The sequence below is a fragment of the Petaurus breviceps genome, unplaced genomic scaffold (genome assembly GCF_028583685.1).
Source record: "Petaurus breviceps papuanus isolate PSGF00001 unplaced genomic scaffold, PetGlider_PUasm1.0 688, whole genome shotgun sequence".
Lineage (NCBI taxonomy): Eukaryota > Metazoa > Chordata > Mammalia > Diprotodontia > Petauridae > Petaurus > Petaurus breviceps.
Window position 1 is genome coordinate 6,988,721 of NW_027186457.1, and position 8,617 is coordinate 6,997,337.

Here is an 8,617-nt window from a genome sequence, read left to right on the forward strand (position 1 = left end):
TTTGAACTCAGTTCTTCCTGACTCTAGACCCACCACCTTATACATTGTACTCACTTGTTTGTTCAGTCATTCAGTTATGTCTGACTCTTCATGACCCAGGGAGTATAGCATGTCAGGGTCTTCTATCTTCCACTATCTCTTGATGTTTATTTATCGCTTCTTTGACACTCTCTCATCCTCTGCCATCTTCTTTTTTTCTTTTTCCCTTAATTTTTCCATCATGGTCTTTTCCAATGAGTCCTGTCTTCTCATTATATGGTTAATATATTTAAACTTCAGCTTTAGTATTTGACCTTTCAATAAGTAGTCAGAATTAATTTCTTTAAGTATTGACTGATTTGATATCCTTGTTGTCCAAGGGACTCAGAAATCTTCTCCAGCATTGCAATTCAAAAGCATTGATTCTATAGCACTCAGTTTTCTTATAGTCCAACTCTCTCAGCCATACATTGCTACTATAAAAGCCATAGCTTGAAATATCTGGACCTTTGTCAGCATGCTGATATCTCTGCCTTTTAGTATGCTGTCCAGATCTGCTATAGCTTTCCTTCCAAGGATCAAGTGTCTTTTTTATTTCATGGCTGTGGTCGCCATCTGCAGTGAACTTTGAGCCCAAGAATATAAAATCTGGCACTGCTTTCCTCCCTTCTACATGTGCTAGGAAGTGATGGGACCAGTTGCCAAGATCTTAAGGTTTTTTTTTATGTTAAGCATCAAACCATCTTTTACACTCTCCTCTTTCACTCTCAAGAGACTTCTTAATTCTTCACTTTCTGCCATCAGAGTGGTATCATCTGTGTATCTTAGAGTGTTGATATTTCTCCCAGCAATTTTAATTCCAGCTTTTGATTCTTCCAGCTTGGCATTTTGTATAATGTACTCTGCATATATATTAAATAGTAAGGTTACAATATACAACCTTGTACTCCTTTCCCAGTCTTAAACCAACCAGTTGTTCTATGTTTGGTTCTCACTGTTGCTTCTTGTTCCAAATACGGTTTCTGTAGGAGACAAGTAAGACAATGTGGTTCTTCCATCTCTTTGAGGACTTGCCACATTTTGCTGCCATCTACATAGGAAAAGGTTTTAGTGTAGCCAATGAAGCAGGAGTAGATGTTTTTCTGTAATTCCCTCGCCTTTTCCGTAATCCAGTGAATAACAGCAATTTGGTCTCTAGTTTCTTTGCCTCTTTGAAAATCAGCCTGCTCAGGGTGGAGCCAAGATGATGGCATAGAAGCAAGAAAACTCACGGCACTTCCCCCATAACCACCTCAAATATGTAAAAAAAATGATTCTAGACAAACTTTAGGGATACAGAACTCACAAAGTGACAGAGAGAAACAAATCTCCCACTGAAGACAGCCCAGCAGGGGGACAGGAAAAGTCCATCACAGCATGCTGGGAACAGAGCCTAGCCCAACATGAGCCTGTGGTCTTAGCTACAGGGTGGCCCAACCAGTTGCAGCTAGAGGGACATCAGGAGAGTGGATCACCAGCAGCTGGGGTGGTTTTCAGAATTATCAACCCATAAATGCCAAAAACAAAGTGAGAGGTCAGTGTAGACTTTGGGAACAGAAAGTGTGATCTGACCTCTGCCCTGGAGGGACAAGTAGCTGAGGTGTGGCAGCCACAGCCATGTGGCTGCTTCAGAGATCTTGGTCTGCATATTGTAGGGGGACCAAGCAACCAAGGGTAATCACTCTTGGTTTAACCTGTTTGGATATAGATTGCTGTCTAGGGTGGAGGTCCTGGGGTGTATGACCAGTGAGCCAGAGCATGTGGAGGCTTCAGAGAGGGCACCCAACTAATAGCTCCAGCAGGTGTGAAAACCCCAGTAATTTGGGACAAAGCTCTCTTCTCTGGAAGCAGAATTCTACTGCGGCAAAAAGCTCAAAAGTCAAGTAATTGAGTGGCAACATGAGCAAGCAAAGGAAGCAAAGCAAGCACAGCAATACGACTTTGGTTTCCTTTTTGGGGAACAAAAAGGATCAAAGCATGAAACAGAAGGAACTCAACAAAGTCAGAACTCCTGCACCAAAAGTTTCCAAGAAAAATATGAACTGTTTACAGGCCATAGAGGAGTTTAAGAAGGATTTTGAAAACCAAATAAGGAAGTGGAGGAAAAATTGGGAAGAGAAATGAGAATGATTCAAGAACATCATGAAAAGAGAGTCAACAACTTGACTGAAGAAAATAATACCTTAAAAAATAGAGTAATTCAAATGGCAAAGGAGGCTCAAAAGGCCAATGAGGAGAAGAATGCCTTAAAAAGCTGAATTTTTGGGGCGGCTAGGTGGTGCAGTGAGTAAAAGCATCGGCCCGGAGTTGGGAGGACCCCAGTTCGGTTCCAGCCTGTGACACAACACCCACACAAAAATACTAGCCGTGTGACCTTGGGCAAGTTACTTAACCCCAATTGCTTCCCCCCAAAAAAAGGCAAAAAAAAAAAAGCTAAATTTGCCTGACAGAAAAAGATTCTCAAAAGCTCCCTGAAGAGAATCATTCCTTCAGAATTAGATTGTAGCAAATGGAAGCTAGTGACTATGAGAAATCAAGATACTATTAAACAGATCCAAACAAATGAAAAAAAAATAGAAGGCAATATGAAATATCTAATTGGAAAAACCACTGACCTGGAAAATAGATCCAGGAGAGATAATTTAAAAACTATTGGGCTACCTGAAAGCCATTATTAAAAAAAAAACCTAGAAATCAACCTTCAAGAAATTCTCAAGGAAAATTGCCCTAATGTTTTAGAAAGAGGGAAAAAATAGAGGTTGAAAGAATCCACCAATCACCTCCTGAAAAAGATCCCCAAAAGAAAACTCCTAGGAATATTATAGCTAGGTTCCGGAATTCCCAGATCAAGGAGAAAATATTACAAGCAGTCAAGAAAAAAAATTGAATATTGTGGAAACACAATCAGGATAACAGAGGACCTGGCAGCTTCTACACTGAGGAATCGAAGGGCTTGGAATATGATATTCTGGAGGTCAGGGGAGCTGGGATTGAAACCAAAAATCACCTACCCAGCAAAATTGTGTATCATGTTTCAGGGGAAAATATGGTTATTCAATGAAATAGAGGACTTTCAAGCATTCTTGACAAAAAAAAAACAGAGTTGAATAGAAAATTTGACATTCAGATACAAGAAGCAAGAGAAGCATGAGAAGGTAAACAGGGAAAAGAAATCATAAGGAACTTATCAAAGTTGAACTATTTACATTCCTACATGGAAAGAAAATAATTATAAATTATGGAACTTTTCTCAGTATGGGAATAGTTGAAAGGAATATAAATGAATATATATATATATATATGTGTGTGTGTACATACATAGATATGTCTATATAGGAGGGTATATTGACATATGAATACATATGTGAGTGTGTGTATATATGTGTACAGGTATACATCCACAGAGGGCACAGGACCAATTGAATAGGAAGAGATGGTACTTAAAAGGTGAAATTGAAAGGTGAGAGAGGAATATAATTAGAGGAGATGGGGAGAGACAGAACAGGGTAAATTATCTCATATAGAAGAGGTAAGGAAAAACTGTTACAATGGAGGGGATGAAAAGGAAGGCAAAAGGGAATGGGTCAACCTTACTCTCATTGAATTTGGTTTAGGGAGGGGATGACATACACATTAAATAGGGTATCTCACCCTACAAGACAGTAGGAGGGAAGAGGATGAGATGGGGATGATGGAGGGGAGTGCAGGTTGAGGGGGGGGGGCGAAGTCAGAAGCACACACTTTTGAAAAGGGACAGGGTCAAAGTAGAGAATAGAACAAGTGGGGATTGGATAGGATGGAGGGAAATATAGTCAGTCTTTCACAATATATCTACTATGGAAATGTTTTGGATAGCTAGAAGTGTACAACCTATATTGAATTGCTTATCTTCCCAGTAACATTGGGTGATGAGGGCAGAAAGGAAAGAAGCTGGAATTCAAAGTTTTAAAATCAAATGTTTAAACATATATATAATTTTTTTTACATGTAACTTGGAAATAAGATATACAGGCACTGGGGTATGGAGATCCATCTTGCCTTACCGGAAAGTCAGAGGAGGAATGGGGGAGGATAAAGGAGAGAGCAAATTGGGGGAGGGGGTATACAGTGTGATCACTGTTTTGGGGTCGTGGGTAGAGGAAATACAGCGAGAAAATTTGTAACTCAAAATCTTGTAGAATTGAATGATGCAAACTAAAATTAAACATAAAATTTAATTTAAAAAAAGAAGAAAATCAGCCTGCTCTTCTGGAAATCTCAGTTCCCATAAGGCTGCCATCTAGCTTGCAGAATCTTAAGCATAATCTTACTGACATGTGAAATCATCACAATTGTTTGGTAATTTGAACATTATTTGGCATTGCTCTTCTTTAAGATTTGGACATAAATCAATCTATTCAAATCCCATGGCCACTGTTGGGTTTTCCAAATTTGCTGGCATACTGGCACTTTAAATAGCATGATCTTTTCTAAAAGTTTTTAGATAGTTCAGCTGGAATTCTATTACTTCCACTAACTGTATTATTAGCAGTGCTTCCTAAGGCCCACTTAACTTTATTTTCTAGGATACGTGGTTCTAGATCAGTAACCACATCATTGTGTTTGCTGGTGATGTTAAGATCTTTCTGGTATAGTTCTGTGTATTCTTGGCACCTCTCCTTAATCTCTTCTACTTCTGTTAAGACCCTGCCATTTTTGTCTTTCATCATGTCCTTTTTTCTCTGTGAAATTGTTCCCTTGGTATCTCTAATTTTCTTGAAGATATCTTTTGTCTTTTGCATTCTATTGTTTTCTTCAATTTTTTGTATAGCTTATTAAAAAGCAAACAAAAAAAAACCCTTTCATATCTCTCCTTCCTTTTCTCTGTAATTCTGTATTCAATTGGATATGTTTTTCCCTTTGCCTTTCCTTCTTTCCTCAGCTACTTGTAAAGCCTCATCAGACAGCCATTTTGCTTTTTTGCTCTTCATTTTCTTTTTTGAAATTAATTTTACTTTTAATTTATGGAATAAATCAAGCATTTTCATAACGAATTATAACAAAAAAGATGATTGCATATGAAACTGCAAATCTATTATGTACAAGTTTCTATTTTTTAAGATATATAATAAAGTTATCATGTAAATTTCTTCCTCTCTCCCTTTCCCCCTCTCCCCCCAAAGATGGCTCTTTTTCTTTGAAATTTTTTGTTGCTGCCTCTTGTAATATTGTGAACCTCGGACCATAATTCTTCAGACCCTCTAAAATATCTAATCCCTTAATTGTATTCCTCATAATTGTAAGCTATGTTTTTTTTTTTTGGTCATACCTATATGTTCTGATGGTATTCCCTACTTTCTTATTTTTTTTTAAAGCGATCAGGGTTAAGTAACTTGCTCAAGTTTACACAGACATTTATTTCTGGGTGTGGTGCTAAGTATCTGAGCCTGGATTTGATCCCCAGGTCATCCCGACACTGGAGCCAGTGCTCTTACTCACTGTGCTACCTGGCTTCCCCTATTCCCTACTTTCTTCAATTTAAGTCTGAATTTTTCAAGAAGTTTATGATCTGATCCACAGTTAACTCATTGCTGCCTTTATTGACTTCAAGGGATTTGTCCACACCTTGAATAGGAAGATGTAGTTAAGATTCTGGTACAGAGTCATCACCCTGAAGTCTCTTCAGGCATATAGGGGAATTCCCTTAGTCAAATCTAACACACCTAATCCTCTGGCTCAAGATAAGAAAGGTAGAACTATCAAATTGGAGGGGCAATTGAGGAAACTGCTTCAGATTGTTGGATAATGACAATGTGATTGGTCCTGGTACAGAGTATAATTTAGGCCGAGTTGGGCTGAGCAAAATTATGAATGAGACAAAATAGACCTTTGACATTCCTTCAAATGTAGGGCCCTTGAAAATCTAGTCATATTCTACCTTTCTAGTTTAATTTAATAACACTCCTGGCCAGAAAAATTTGTACACAATTACAGATACAATGTATGTGTGATGACCAACTTTGAGAGACTGGACTCTTCTCACAAATGCAGGGCTATAAGTAAACTCCAAAAGACTCATGATGGAGAGAGAGGTATATATTCAGAGAAAGAACCAGAAAGAACAGAGTTTGAATGCAGATTGAAGCAAATTACCTGCTCCCTTTCTTGTTTCTTTTCAACCTGACCAATGTCAAATGTGAAAGTATCTGCAGATCCTATACCTGATTGTATGCCGCCATGGGGGGTTAGGGGGGAGGGAGGGAGGAGGAGAAAATTTGAAACTCAAAGAACCAGAGAACTGAATCTTGTAAACTCAAAGTAAACAAAGAAATTAATAAAGAAAAATTTTTAAAAATAATAATAATAAACAAAAAATCAAATAAAAATACTTCAACAACAACAAAATAACACTCCTGGCCAATGTAGTTATGATCTAGCCCAATTTGACTACTCTTGCCTCCATGTCTTGATTGGTGTTGACCCTAATCCTGGAATATTTTTGCTCACTCTCTTGTCTTCATAAATTCCACCGATTCTTTAAAGGTGTACTCAGATATTATCTCATATCACTAACATAGATACTAACCTTTTCACCTTGGGGTTGCATGTAGCACTTTGCTGGGTACCCTTCTATTGCACTTGTCATAGACTGAGATGGATTATAGTTATTAATTTATGAACCACTTACCTCAACTACACTGTAAATTCTTGGAAAAGGACCCTATCTTATCTAAATTTCTTTGTCTCCCTTGGTGTGCCTAGCACAGTCCTTTGGGCAAAGCACAGATTTAATAAATATTAAATTTAATGTCATTTACTACTCAAAAGCCTATGAGTAGGTAGCTTAAGTCATCTATCATTATTTTACCCATATGCAGATTAGGAAATTGACACTTGGTGAGAGATCAAATGGTTTGCTCAGAGTCTGGTAACTAGTAATTTTTTTTCTATTTCTAGCTTATATGGGAGGTCTTGGGAGGAAATGAGCTGAACAAGGAGAAAGAAATTATGATGACAATTAGTAAGAGTTTGGGCTTATGAATAAGACCAGAATTTAAATTTCAGGATGAGAAATTTAAGAGAAGTAGAAGAAAATTTTAAGGAAAAGAATATCCAAGTACAGATTCTGTGCCTAGCTTCTGTGAAAGACAGATGTATCCAGGAGAAGGATTAAGAAAAGAAATGAAGAGGGAAGCCAGGTGGCACAGTAAGAGTGCCGGCCCTGGAGTGGGGAGACCCGGGAGACCCAGGATCGATTCCGGCCTCAGATACTTAGCACTGGCACAAAATAACTGCCTGTTTAACCTTGATCAAGTTACTTAACCCCAATTGCTTAAAAAAAAAAAGGAAATGAGGACTTTGGCTGACAAAGGAGAAAAGTGATTTTATGAAAGTAGTTTGGGGGTTTTGTGTTTATTAAGAAGGTTAGAGATTGAATTTAAGGGGATAAATTTGAAGAAATTTGCAGCAAATTGAGGAAAAGTTAAAGAAAAAGTAGAGCTGAAGGAAAAGGACAGAAAGGGAAGATTCATGAAGGAAGAAAGGGGTCAGCAGCAAGTATAGTTCTGGAAAGGAAGGACTCTGGGAGAATGAAGAAGAGAAAGAAGTTGGGAAGGAAAAGTGAGTAATGAAAAGCAAGTGAAATAAGTTGATAAAACATAAATATAACAGAGGAGAAGTGGCCAGGTGGTGCAGTGAATAGAACACTGGCCCTGGAGTCAAGAGGACCTGAGTTCAAATCTGGCCTCAGACACTTGACACACTTACTAGCTGTGTGACTTTGGGCAAGTCACTTAACCCCAATTGCCCTACAAAAAGCAAAAAAAAAAAAGAGGAGTCAAAATGGATTTAATAAAGCCTTTTAGCAATTTGTTTTAAGTGTTCATGCATAGTTCTAGAAACAAGTCTAAGAATCTCATTCATTGTGGCCAACTTTGCAATGACAATTGAATCTTGTTTAGTCGTTTCAGTCATATCTGACTCTTCATGACCACATTTAGAATTTTCTTGGCAAAGACAATGGAGCAGTTTGGCATTTCCTTTTCCAGTTCATTTTACAGATGAGGAAACTGAGGCAAACAGGTTAAAAAAGTTAAAAAAAACTTGTCCAGGATCACACAGCTATTAAATGTCTGAGACCAGATTGAATTTATGTCTTCATAAGTTCAGTCTTGGCCCTCTAGCCACTGGGCCCCCTGAATCTACTACATTTCTATTTCTGTATGGCCATGTTACCACTATGTTCCAAGTACAACCTGATTTCCTTCCTAGAAAAAAAGAAATTGTTTAAAAAACAAATGTACCAGAAGAATAACAGAAGCAGAGCTTCAATTTGTCTGGGAGCGGAAGGACCTCATATGAAGGAGGGCAAACTTGACTCTTCTGCAGCCAATGGAGAGTGAAATAATACCACAGAGAGGCACAGTGAAAGGAAAAGTATAATAATACCATTAGAACTAACATTTAAAAAGACATTTTTTTCCTGAAAAGCAGGGAGCTGTAGGCCTTCAAGGAAGAAGCAACTGCTTTGTCCTCCAAGGAATAAAAAAGATGAGCCCTAGAAACTGTCATGAGAGAGATCATTCAGTAAGAGTTAGAGGAATAAAGAAAAAAGTGTGGT

General features: G+C 38.0%; 1 pseudogene; it reads right to left on the bottom strand.

Moving 5' to 3' along the window:
* Positions 1-905: 905 nt before the first annotated feature.
* On the bottom strand, positions 906-4,799 carry LOC138174194 (uncharacterized; annotated as a pseudogene).
* Positions 4,800-8,617: the final 3,818 nt, after the last annotated feature.